Genomic DNA, 13,676 nt, shown 5'->3' with positions numbered 1-13,676 from the left:
GGGGTCTTCTTCCTAGATTTCTTTATTAGCTTAGCTAATAGTTTATCAATTTTAGTTTTTTCTTCCAAAGACTGACCTCTTCTATTTACGTATTAAATTTTTATTTTCTATTTCATTATTTTTACTTTCATTCTTTCAATAATTTCCTTGTTTATTTTGTGTTTTCCCAACTTTTTTTATTTGAATGCCTTATGAGTTTGTTTCAACTCCTAATAATTTAGATACATAAGTATTTAAGTACATAAGTTTATCTCTGCTCTAGCTCTGTCCTATTGTCACTCATATGGTGTTTGAAGTATGACTATTTCTTTGATGCTTGGTATATCAATTTAGAGTTTTTCTTTGATAAGAAATTGTATTAGGAAAACATGTAATGTTCACATGTAGCAGTTATTTAATCTCTCTAATTTTGTGATTAATTTTCATGTTTATTATAGTAGAAAACATCATCTACATTGTTTTTACTTTTGGAAACTTAGGTTTTTTTTTGTGACCTAACATATAGTCAATTTCAAAAAAAAAGAAATGTTTTATGTGCACTTGAAAAGTGCATTGCATTTGATTTAAATTTAAATTAATATGTCTACCTTATTGGTTAGGCCAATTGGTTCATCGTTATTTTTTCTTCCATTTAATTTATCACTGACAGAGATGAATATCTGCCATATTTATTTGTGTTTCTTTCTGTATTTCTGTTTTTTATATAATATTTTGATATTATTTGGTACATATTCATGATTGTTAGATTTATTTTGTGGATTTTAGTCGTTGTTCTAAAGTGCCCATCTATGCCATACTTGGTGCTTTTTGATTATATTCAACATTGTCTGATACCACTTATGTCCCTGCTTTCTTTTGGTTAATATGTCCCAGATAAGTCTTTGTTGATTCTTTTATTTTCACCTATACTGTGTGAAACAAATTTGACACATACATTATATGTATATGAAACTATACTTTGTTTCAAACTTAGCTTTTCAGTCTATCATATCTTACTATGTGATTCCATCTGAATCTTTTTGTTTTATTACCTTTCCATTTATGTTCTCTAAAGTATGCATATTCTTAGGCTTCTGGTGGGATTTTTTATACTATAAAATAGTATACACAGAATATTATTTAGACTGTACATGAATCAGTTATTTTAAACAACATTTATCAGTGAATCACCCTGACCCCTCATCCTCTCTCACAACAATCTTCCGGGGATGGGTCGTAGCTCTTTGTATATCAGCATAGCCCGTAAATTCCACAGGCTGACCTGTGGCTGCCATTGCCACAGTAAGTCAATCTCAGTTCTACATTTAAATAGATTCATTGCTCACTGCCATCACTTTTGCCACAGCTTTCCCTTCCTTTTATTAATTGGCTGAAGTTTGTTTCTTTAAGAAGTGTTCATGGGACTGCAGTTCCTAAATTCATCCATGTTTGAAATGTCTGACGTTGGGTCTCTTTGTGAATGGACAATACATTGAGTATAAAAATCTCTTGTTTTCTTCTTCAGAGACAACAAACAAGTGTACATTTGATTTCCTTTGTCTTCTATCGCTTTTATTTTTCTCTCTACTCCTCTTAAATTCTTTTGGTTTGGTTCAGTGTTCTCAAGCTTGCCTTTTATGACTTTGATTTTGTTTCATCTATTCTCCTTTGTGTTACTTCCAAATGTGACTTTTAGTTTTTTGATGGTCTTATTTCTCCCTTCCATCCCCACTCACGCCACCTCACCTTTCCAGCATTTATAGATGCCATGTTTCACTAAGTTCTCTGATTTCCAGGACTGTTCAAATTCTTCAGCAGCATCATGACAATATATTTGAGGTGTGTATTGTGAATTTATGTCTACTTTTTTTCCCCCTTCTTCGCCTCCCCCTCACCCCGACCCCCCTTCTGCCACTCTGGTTCAAGCTGTTGTTTCTCAGTCAAGTTGTGTAGGACACAGCTCCCTTGCCCATGCTGGTGTTATGAGCCTTTCGCTCCCCCCTACCCCCCCGCTGAGGCTGAGGCAGTTGGTCACTGGTCGTTGCTGACCACTGCAGCTCACGCTGATCTCTGGCTGCCTACGGCAGCCCAGCTCCAGGGAGAGCCATTGTTCACAATCTTAACTGTAGAGGGCGCAGCTCACTGGCCCATGTGGGAATCGAACTTGTGACCTCGGTGTTAGGAGCAGAGTGCTCCAACCACCTGAGCCACCAGGCCAGCCCCATATCTACTTTTTGTTGTTGTTGTTGTTCGTATTTCTTTCCTACCTTTTATTGGAGTGTTTTTGTTTTGATCTCATGTTCGTTCCTTTTTCCATTATGACTGATCAATCTATGAACGAGGGAGTTTTTACAAATGAGGGAGTAATTAGTTGAACTACAGAGTGGTACTACTTATACCACAATCTGTATCTAATGTGATTATTTACAATGGTTCAAATCCATCTCAGCAGGAAAATCCTTTTGTTGAATGAGTTCTAAGCTTGCTTTCCTCATTAAAAAAAGACACTGGGTGGAACTTGGGTCTATGTTTTTAGTTTTTAATTTAATTTCTTTTGTTCAGAATTTAGCTTAACTGTCTTCACTGGTTATAAAATAAAACTTTATGGGAAGTATAAAACAACATAGGAAGCATAAAGGAGAAGGTAAGGATCCCTCATAATTTCACAATTTAGAGATAGTCATCATCATTTTGATGTATATCAGTTTATAATTTTTAATGCATTTAATTTATAGGCATATATATTTGTATATATGTGTATTTGTAATGTATATGCATACATTATATGTATATCTAGTGTATACACACATTAAAAATGTACTCATACTATATATACATAATAAAGGAATCTAACTTTATATTTCCCCTGATGGTTACCCTGAGGTTTCCAAACTGTACACTGAAGTACGAGTACCTCAGGGCACTACAGGAAACTAACAGGGTGTCATGGGAAGTGTTTAGATCTCGAGGGAAATGTAGTAATGAGGGTATTTCTTGGATATCTTGTGAACAACTAGTTTGAAGTAGTTCACAGTTTCGACTTTTGATTGAACTGTGACATTATCTTCACAAAGCTGGATTGATGCAATCAAAAGCAAGTGCTCTGTGAAAATCAATGGGAAACAAGAAATGAGTGTGACAGTGTCCACTCTGATTCCAAGGCTTGAGAAGTATGCAGCGCCCAGTATCAATCACATCCCATTAATAAGTAATTGTGATTAAGAATGAAATAAAACATTTATTTCAATTTATGTGTATTTTGGCAAGCATAGAGATTTATGCATCAATTAAATTTATGATAGAATAAGGTTATTTTCAGATCTCCACAGTCTCAAAATATTTACTTCTTTTGCACCTTTCTCAGGAACCTGTTGGAGGATGTGCTCCTCGAAAATGAGGAAATAAATCAAGAAAGAGTGTCCAGGAAACAGATTTATCACTGAAGAGCAGCAAAGGGAATTCCCAGGATGATGATAAGTTGCTAAATTAAACATTTTGCCCATTTTTTCCTACTGAGCTGTTGGTCTTTTTCTTGACTTGAAGAACTCTTTATTAAGGAGATAAGTTCTTTGTCATGTTGCAAATTATTTCTTTAAGTTGTTTTGCCTTTTGATTTTGTCTATGGATTTTTTCTTTGCTACACAGAAATTTAAAGTTTTTATATATTCAAATTGGTTATTCTAAAGTTAATTTTAGAATAACTCTCAGATCCTGTGATTCTACTAAGTTAGAACAGAGACTAAAGTGGAGTGAGAATATAGGGTGCAGGGCTGCCCAGATGAAAGAATACTGGATTGCAAGCTAGAACATGGATTACAGCTACAGTAATGTTATGGTACGGAAACTAAGCCAATTGCTTGATTTCTTTGGATTTCAGATTAGTTATCTACAAAATGATGAGGAATTTACTAGATTTACTTAGCCCCTTCCAACTCTATGTATTGATCAATTTTGACTTGATGTGCAGGGAGGCTTTTGACAACCAATTTAAACTGGTTCTTAGGAAAATGCTAGAAACCACCAAAAGCAAAAATTTCTGATAAAACTATGAGACAAAGTATCATAAAACCCTAAAACAATACAATTTGAAATAGTACAATAATTCAAATTGACTGCTGCTCAGAGGACATCAAGAAGGAAAAGGACGTCCTCATTTTGGTGATGGTCTTATTATCGAATGGACATCAAGAAGTCTGGAAATGTCTAACTGGTTTCCATCCAGCTTTTCACTGGCAAAGAAGAAACACATGGGAACCTGCCGAAACGCCACCTGTAACATGCTTGGTACACAAACATTGTCTTCTGTTTTTTTGTTGGTGTTGTTTTTTGTTTTGAGAGTGACAACTCATTTACAAAATAGAGAAGTGACTGGAGAGCTCTGAAACTTACTGACAGTCTGTAAAGAACTTCCTTACTCTTTGTTCAGACAGGAGATGGGGAAGGAGTGGGTGATAAAAGGGAGTTCTCCGCTTTTGCAACTTTCTCCTTCTCCTTAAATTGCCACCCCACAAAACTTCTGTTCATTTTATAAAATTAAATTTATTGGGGTGACTATGGTTAGTATAATTACATAGATTTCAGGTGTACAATTCTGGAATACATCATCTACATATATATCACATTGTGTGCTCACTACCCAGAGTCAGTTCTCCTTCCATCACCAGATATTTGACCCCCTTTACTCTGTTCTACCATCCCCTTTCCCCCTTACCCTCTGGTAAACTTTTGGTCACTTTTATCTGTGTGATCCTATGTAGTACTATATTTAGGATGCAGCTTTTATTAGCATTATCTACAAACAGGAATGAGACTTTGCATGCATTTGTTCTGATATGGTACTAACTTTTTCATTATCTTTAAATAAAGTACTTCTTAGCCAATTTGCATGTTTTACATTTTTTTGTCCAGAACATAATCAGTGGAATAAAATCTTTTGCCTCTGCTCTAGACTTCTTTTATTTTTCATATTTTCTATTCTACTGCCAGTTGGTACTTAGTCTCACACGTACATAGTAATAAAAGCAACACAGCCATATAATTTGTGAAGATTTCATTTGGTCTTGCTGAAAATTACACAGTCAGAACCATTTCATTAGGATCTGAGATAAAATAATATAAACTTCAAGCCTCATTCAGGGTATATGGTTAGAAATTGAATGAGCTTAAAAACCCATTGTATTTGCACACATTTGAGACATCCATTTGGGCAATAGACTATAAAATAGCTGGTGTAGCCGACTAAATAGAGTAAATACATTCGGTTTTTAGGTTGTTTGGAATCATCTTAGATGAATTGCACATGAGAAAAACAATCCATATCATTAAAAAGCAACTAAAATCACTATGTATTAGAGAATATGTATTCATAATCATTGTAAAACTGTTTTAATAATGATTTTATATGGCCATATGATGCTAATGAGTTAAAAATGCCAGACACTTTTTATTATAAAAATAATGCAAAAATGTTACAAACTATTCAAATATATAGGCAAGAAAGAGCACAGTGTACCTACCTTTATACACTATTGTGTAAATTTTGCTATCCATCCTCACAGGTTTTTGTCTTACGCAGATTTTTACACAGTTATAGTTGTGTTTATCTATATTCAGTACCCATCAAGTGCATTTTTGCTTTTACTATATTTTTAAAACCTTACTTATAATGATAAACATAGCAATAGTCAAAGTACTTGTACTGTAACTTGCTTAGACATTGCTCATTTGTTGGATAGTTTTCCATTATTCTATTAAAATGTCACCACTATAAATATATATTAACAAAAATTTATTCATACGTATCCATTTTTTACCCATTTTGGATTATATTATTAGGAAGCGAAGCATAATTACTAATTTAAAGTATGTGACATTTTTATGGTTCTTGACACATATAACCAAATTGCTTTTGAAAATGATTATATACTTTTAGAGTGCAATTAGCAATATATGAAATTGCCAGTTTCACTACACCACCAGCAACATATAATCTATTAAAGAAATAAATTTAATAGATTTAATAATACTTTTCTGTTTTTTGTTTTAGATTAATGGCCTTGGCAGAGTAAGTCCAGTGCTGTTGTGGAAATATAGTTTTGGTTAGAGAGAATGGAACAAGAGAGTCAAGGCTTTTTTGGTGAAGTTTAGGAGTAAACGTAAGGAAATTGTGACAAGGTATTTCAGCTGGTGTGGAGTGGAGCGTGGAAGGGCTTCTATTAAAAAACCCAGGTGTTTTCTCCTACATTTTGAATTTGGTTTTAAATTATGGCTCTTCTTCTATTATTATGATTTTGTTGGAAGTAAAGAAACAATCTCTACCGCCTGCCACTTTAACAAGAGATTTATTACTTTCATCCTCAAACACTGTTTTGTGTGTAGTAGCTGAAGATAGGGTTTCATTTGAAGCTTAGTCTGAACCCACCTGTGCACTCGCAATGATAGCTCCACAGCCATGGGAAGTTCTGCAAATGATTTCTGAGCACTGCCTTGTGAGGAGGCAACTTTTGAATTGAAAGTCTGACTTTGGAGAATCCAGTACATTTTTTTGAAGCATGTTTTTATTACAAATTTTGGTACTTAGAAGGCCTGAGACTTCAAATAGCCTCAGGTCATTCGGTTATGGGTCAATTAGCGCAAGTGATTGATTCACCTGCTTCCACAATTGGCAGCTGGCAGGACAAAGGGAACTGGCCGGAAACTTACTGTATTTCAGGTAGGAGGAAAAGTCTGCGACCAGCTGCCACCTTGAAAGGGGTGCATGGGTGTGCGTGCACATGTACATATGCATGTGTGTGTCCACTGACAAGGGAACGTATTGTTTAGAAGTAATTTGTTATCTAAGTAAGAGAGGAGGTGAGGAAAATAATACAGCCCTATATTTAATCTTTAGCTAAAAGAGTTCTCATTTTCTATCTCATTTGGAAATGAGGACTGTTTCCTTGGTTACTGAATCTACTAACTAGGGCAAAATGTAAGGTGAACACACCATCCTGCTCATTAATTAGAGCAAAAGCCAAGCGTGTGTGTGTGTTTGTTTGTGTATGTGTAGACTTGGCCTGCGTTTAGCATTTGAAATAGGTATGGTGGACCATTAAAAGAAACATGGACTTGAATGTTTTTGTTTTCAAAGATAGCAGAAATTTCAGTTTTTAAGCAGAGTTACAGCCCCTGGGGAAAGAGCTGGTAGAACCAGAGAGCCGGAAGAGCCAGGAGAGAGAAAGAATGGCTAATGGAACAATATTCCTGGGAGATAGCTCATTCATTCACAAAGATATGGCTCATCAGGCAATAGAAATTGGAGGACATAGTCCAGGGCTTGATGGTGAATTTGCAAACTATGAGCAAGAGAAAATAACTGAAATAATAGGAATGGTGAACTTGTCATGGGAGAGCATGTTAAAGATGAAAACTCTGAAAACAAACCTAGATGTGGAGACTTGAAAGGAAGGAGCAGGTAGAGAAAAGTCACAAATGTGAGGTTAGTTTTATATTTCTTGCTTTAGAAAATTAGAATTAAATTTATATCTTAGGAATTTCTGGATAAACTATATGCAGGCATTCCTCTATCTAATTAAGAGTATTATAAGAATTATAGTCATTCCAATTTTGGTTGTATGTCGAAAAGAATTGGAAGCAGGGATTTGAGTAGATATATGTACTCCCTTGTTCATAGCAGTATTATTTACAATTGGCAAAACATGGAAGCAATCCAGGCATCCATCACTTAATGGATAAACAAAATTTGGTATATACATAAAATGGAATAGTATCCTGCCTTAACAAGGAAGGAAATTCTGAAACATGCTACAGCATGAATGAACCTTGAGGAAATAATGCTGAGGGTAGTAAACCAGTCACGAAAGGGCAAATACTGGATGATTCCACTCATATGAGGTACCTAGATTAGTCAGATTCACAGAGATAGAAAGCAAAATGGTGGTTGGCAGGGGCTAGGGTTGCGGGGGAGAATGGGGAATTAATGTTTAATGGGTAAAGAGTTTCAGTTGCAGAGTATGAAAAGTTCTGGAAATGGATGACGATGATGGCTACACAATAATGTGAATGTACTTAATGCCACTGAACTATACACTTAAAAATGGTTAAAATGGTAAATTTTATGTTATGGGTATTTTACCACAATAAGCAAAGGGTGTATGTGTGTGTGTGTATCACAAAATTATAGTAATCTCTTGCCAACCACAGTTTTTGGAACTCTAGGGTAAACTTATAGTGATTTAAATTTTTATAAATTTTTAATATCTGATATCTTTTACGTATGTAAGGTTAAGTCTTTTATACATGTTCCCAAATCTGGCTATCAAAATCACTTATTGAACTTTATAAATGTACAAAATATAAATTTCTGGACCCTGCCCCAGACTCATTAAATCATAATCTCTAAAAATGGCAGCCCCAAATTAGGATTTTAACAGGTACTTCAGTGATCCTCATGCAGCAAAATAATACTAAACCTCAGGTTTCTCTTTCAGACCTGGATGTAGCTCTATGGGGGTACACAGAGAGAAAAGATGTTTTAAATTTGATCCTTTCAACAAATATATAGAGGATAGTCTGGAAAACTAATACTTCTTAATCATCTTGATAGCTTATAAAAAGGGATAAGCATTTTGTAAAAGGTAATAAGAGAGCACCAATAATAACTGATGTAGAAATTATTGCCATCCTTGGTGAGTCAGGATTCACAGTCAGGCGTTATCTGATCTAGAAAAATAAAGATATTTGACAGTTCTAACACTTCAAAGTTTATATACACACAACTATTTCTTCTTTCAATTGTCTTTCATGCCTGTAGTGAGCAGGGCCTTTAGGCTTACATATAGGAAGACTACAAATGCAAGAGATTACATTTCAGCAAGTAGGTGATGGTTCTCAAGCTTTTTAACTGGCGTAGGAGTACATCTGCCTCAACAGATCACAGGACAGCAGTGATTCTAGAACAACTGAAAGAGAAGCTCATGGAAGATTTCCTACCAGGACAAGGTTTTTAATGACAAATCTGATTTATTTTGGACAAGATGTCTTTCAGACTTTATTTTACTCTGCTTTTAAATATTATATATATTTAGCCATTTAAACTTTGTTTTGGTCCAACCTTTTATATTTTATGAAAAAGTATTGCCAACCATTTTGACAGTCTCACAATTTTTCAAGAGCATGGTTGGCAAGGGTTCACTGTAATTATTTCAAGCATGAAAATAAGTATTTATACACGCACTCTTTATTAACTTAGGAAAATTAGACAAGTAACTGAAAACATTTTAATAACTGTAGCAAGACAAGGTATTAATAATTTAATGGAGCAATATGCCCATGCCACCTCTTCTCTGCTGTAGTAGAGTAGACTTATCAAAAAAAAAAGAAAAAGAAAAAAGAAAACCAATAGTAGCTAACTGGTCCCATGGAGGATTGTCATGAGGACATCTGTGAAGGCGAAATCCTAGACGTTATAACCTTGTGAGCAGCCATCAGATTTCCTGTGATTGAGGTAACTCCCACTGACGGGATCAGGAAGGAATATCTTTGTGATCTCTGTAGGGTGCTTCACCTGCAGTTCCGGATGATAGGGAAGGAGAAACGTGCCATGGCCGAATACTGTGTTCAAAGGAGGAACAGAAAGATGGTAACCATAATGAAATGAGAACGTGGGTGCTCCCCATTTCCTCTGATCTTGTCAGCCCTGGGGTCTTTGTTCAGTCCCTTAAAGGGAGGGAGTGGGAAAAAGATACCAATGACTGATATTGATCAGCTGCTTCCCTACTTAGGTGGTGAGGGCTCAGATCCAGGAATAATTTGATATAGAAGATAAATTGAATAATTCCAGCACCTCATATTATGGAGCAATTTACATGGTACATATAATGATGGATGTTGCTTATCATCCATTCAAAATTGATTTTCAAAAGACCTTTTTATTTTGCCTACTGGAAGATGAGTCTTTCCCTGAATCAAGTGTGAAACAAAGAGGAAAAGATTGTGGAAATGACTGAGCAAAAGTATAAGTGACACTACTGCAGAAAAGGTCAATGCAAATTTGGGGACTAGAAGGTTTTTCAGAATTATTGACTTTATACAAATTTTGTTTTTAAGGCTGAATTAGCAGCTATCAGAATCTGTATATAATTTTTTTTTGCATTTTTTAATTTGCTATAATATAATAGGCTTCCTGTGTGAAAATACCAATGTCAGAGCAGTTTTTTTTTTTTTAACTGATTAAAATGTGCCGGGCTGCTGTGATGTTTTCCTCTGTGTTTCCTTTGGCTACAGATAATACCACAAAGCCAACTCAGTGACGCACACAGGCAGCTGATAACAGCTGACACATGTGGATGTTAAGCCAAGTGTGTATTATCAGTAAAGGAGCTAAAAACCCCATAAAACTCCCCACTGCCTGACTTTAAAAAACATTCTTTTTAAAATCTCTTAACGACACGGTAGATGGTATTCTAAATTTTATATTCCAAAACACTTCTACTGAAAAATGAAAGAGTAAAATCATGTCCCTTTAATGAATATGAGCTAAGCACACAACATAAGTATTAATGTACTTTTCAATAGTAGAATATCTGGGAAATGCATAAATCATTCATTAGAATTTATAGTTAAGTATTAGTCTTGATTAGTCTTTTTAAAATTTAATTTTAATGTTTTAATCAAACATTCACAAGAGTTTTTTAAAAAGTCAAATAATATGATAAGCTGAAAAGAAAAACAGTCCTGATAAAAACCTCTTTTCACCATAGATTCCTGTTCCCTAGAGACACCACTTAAAATCATTTCAGTTGTTACCTCTATTATTTACTTTAATGTTTTAAAATAACTGCTTTTACTGTTATTTCTTAATTCTTCATTCCTAAAAATAGTCTAGTGACTTCCTATATAGAAGATACGAATTTTGGTTTCTTCCATGACCCACTTCTCTGTTCACACTTTCCTCATCCTTCCATTGTAGCTTTTGATTAAATCATTCTGGTACATTTTTCTTGGTTAAATGTCATGCTTATTATGATTATTCAAACATAATCCACCACTGAACCATTGTGAATTATGGTCATATTTCTTTCTTGTACAATTTTCATTTCCCCTACTAATTGTCTTTTATGAAGTTTAGTTTTCTATGCACTCACCATTAATTTGTCCCCAAACTCCTCAACAGGCCCAGAAGTAAGACTGTATTAAAAAACTTATTGACTTGGGGTACTCTCTTGGGACACAGGATTTAACACTCTGGCAAGGATCCCAGATCTTTCATCTCTCAGTATGTTCAGGTACACCAGGTGTGGTGGTCACAGACATGCACTAACTACTTTGATCTCCTTTGAGAGAGCCATCTCTAGGGGGCGTGGGGATTTGCTTCCAGTTACTTCTATGAAAGCTTAGGCCATGTTTCCCTCGGGTTGCTCCCAGCCAATGATGCAACATGATGGGTATTGAGGCCCATGCATGCCCTAGTACCAATGAATAGCTTTTTTTTTTTTTTTGAACGAAAGGGAAACTTTATTGAAGCCCCAGGGCCAAGGGGTTTGGGCAGGAGGCCACCCTGTGAGCCGAGGTGGTGGAGGGCCCTTATTTGACCTTCTTCTTGGGGTGTAGGTTATTGGTGTGGCCACATTTCTTGCGTCAGTTGACAGCACGGAGATGCAAGCGAGCATAACAGTTGCGGCAGATCATCTCGTCACAGTTGTACTTCTGGCAAGCTGGGGGAGGGAAGGCTCCATGATACCACCCCGCAGAAGAAGCACCAAGTGCAGAGTGGACTCTTTCTGGATATTATAGTCTTAGAGAGTGCGGCCATCCTCCATCGGTTTGCCTGCAATAATCAGATGCTGCTGGTCAGGTGGAATGCCCTCCTTGTGTTGGATTTTAGCTTTGACATTCTCAGTAGTGTCACTGGGCTCGACCTCAAGTGTGATGGTCTTGCCCGTCAGGGTCTTCACAAAGATCTGCATCTCTACGTCTGCTGGGGAAGATGTTCTGCTACCTCCTTGAAAAGAGCTGAATAGCCTTTTTTTTGGGAGGGGGGAGGAATTTCCATCCCCAGGGGCCTGGATGAAACTTTCTCACAACTATGCTGTGGTCTGGGGATTTCTGACTCAATCTTTCCTTTCCTTCTCCTTTCACAGGTATTAGATCAGCATCCCAGTCTGAAGGCCCTACCTGCCTAATCCTGCTCCGTTCTGCTTTATCTTGCACAGACATGTTCCCCAATAAATATCTTGCACGTCAACTCTCATCTCGACACCTACTACTTAGAGGACATAAATTGACACAGGGGTCCTGGGAGGGATCTGAGGAAACAAGAACAAAGATAGGACTTGGGGAATGGCTTGCTCTTCTCCCAGATGCTGAGAACAACCTCATCCTGAGAGGAATCTGGGACCTGGTATAGCTGAAAGCCCATTTACTTAAGATTTCATTTGTGATTTGGGAAACCAGACAGCCGGAGGTTGATTATTGCTAAGTTGCACTGATGTTTATCCCACAAGGGATGATGGGAAAATGAGGGGTGGTTAACACATAGTTAAGAGCTAACTGTTACCACTAGAGGTACTTTTTGACAGCTTACAAATAAACCATTGTCTTCTACAGTGGAGGAATATACCCAAATGAGGAGTAGACGCAAGAATTTGGAAAGTCACAGAGCCTCAGAGATGAGTCACCTAAGGCAAGTCCTGGGTCCCTGATACATGGAATGGAGATATCTGGCAGAACATCCCTGGGGATTTTGGGCTCTACAGGTCCCATGGAAGCTCAGAACTTGCAGAGGTTGTTCCTTTCTCCCCAGCAAGGACTGCTTCTCCTTGTTAGAAGAAGTTGCAAAAGTCTCTACCCTCACAAGGCAACAAGTGTCCCCTTCAGGAATGTTCCCACCCTCTGTCCAGGTTGTCAAGCTTGTAACTAAGGTGAAATCCTAATACAACCCTATGGGGGATGTGCTGGACCTGATAGGAGAGGAAAGAACACACAAAGGAGTGGTGAGAATTCCCTAACATGTACTGGCAGGAACCCAGGGGAGTACATTTGTGATTGAATGTTGACAAGGCTTAATCAAGGGGGCCCAGAGCTAAGATTGTATAAAAAAACTTACTGACTCAGGGTACTCTCTTGGGACACAGGATTTAACACTCTGGCAAGGATCCCAGGCAATGGAAGAAACTTACTGCTCAGGTGGTCTTAGAAACCTAGATAAAGCAGTAGTCTGAATGAAGTGGACATAGCAAATAGTAGAGGAAGGAATACAAAGGCTAAGGGAAGTGGGCCTTCACAAGGACTGAAGCTTTTTTATCAGATGTTAATGCCTACCATCTAGCACACACCATGGACAAGGCATGACATAGCCATGTAGACAAAAATGACTTGGCCATTTGGCATTATCCAGTCTTTATGATCAGTCACCTGAAACTGACAGGATAAGGATATGAATAGCCCCGAACATGTACAGAGTGGCCACGATGGCAGAGAAGAAGGATATAGATGGACCCAAGAGCAGGGACTCCCATTTCCTAAGGCCTATCTATCTACTGCTGCCTCTGAATGTCCAGTTTGTCAGTAACTAAAACCAATGCTGAGCCCCTGATACAGTATTTACTCGCAGAGACCAACTAGCTACTTGGTGGCAAGTCAACCATATAGGGCCTGTTACCTCCCGAAGGGCCAGAGGTTTGCCCACTCTGGGGTAG

The 13,676-nt window shown here is 37.0% G+C and overlaps 1 pseudogene across 1 annotated transcript; it reads right to left on the bottom strand.

The window, feature by feature from the left end:
- Window positions 1-11,562: 11,562 nt before the first annotated feature.
- On the bottom strand, window positions 11,563-11,945 carry LOC308494081 (ubiquitin-ribosomal protein eL40 fusion protein-like; annotated as a pseudogene). The gene has a single exon. The product of its transcript is annotated as a ubiquitin-ribosomal protein eL40 fusion protein-like (transcript).
- Between the last annotated feature and the right edge of the window lie 1,731 nt (window positions 11,946-13,676).

The sequence above is a fragment of the Rhinolophus hipposideros genome, assembly GCF_964194185.1.
Source record: "Rhinolophus hipposideros genome assembly, chromosome: 3".
NCBI lineage: Eukaryota > Metazoa > Chordata > Mammalia > Chiroptera > Rhinolophidae > Rhinolophus > Rhinolophus hipposideros.
Note: the sequence above shows the minus strand (reverse complement) of the source record. Positions and strands in the feature narration are given on the sequence as shown.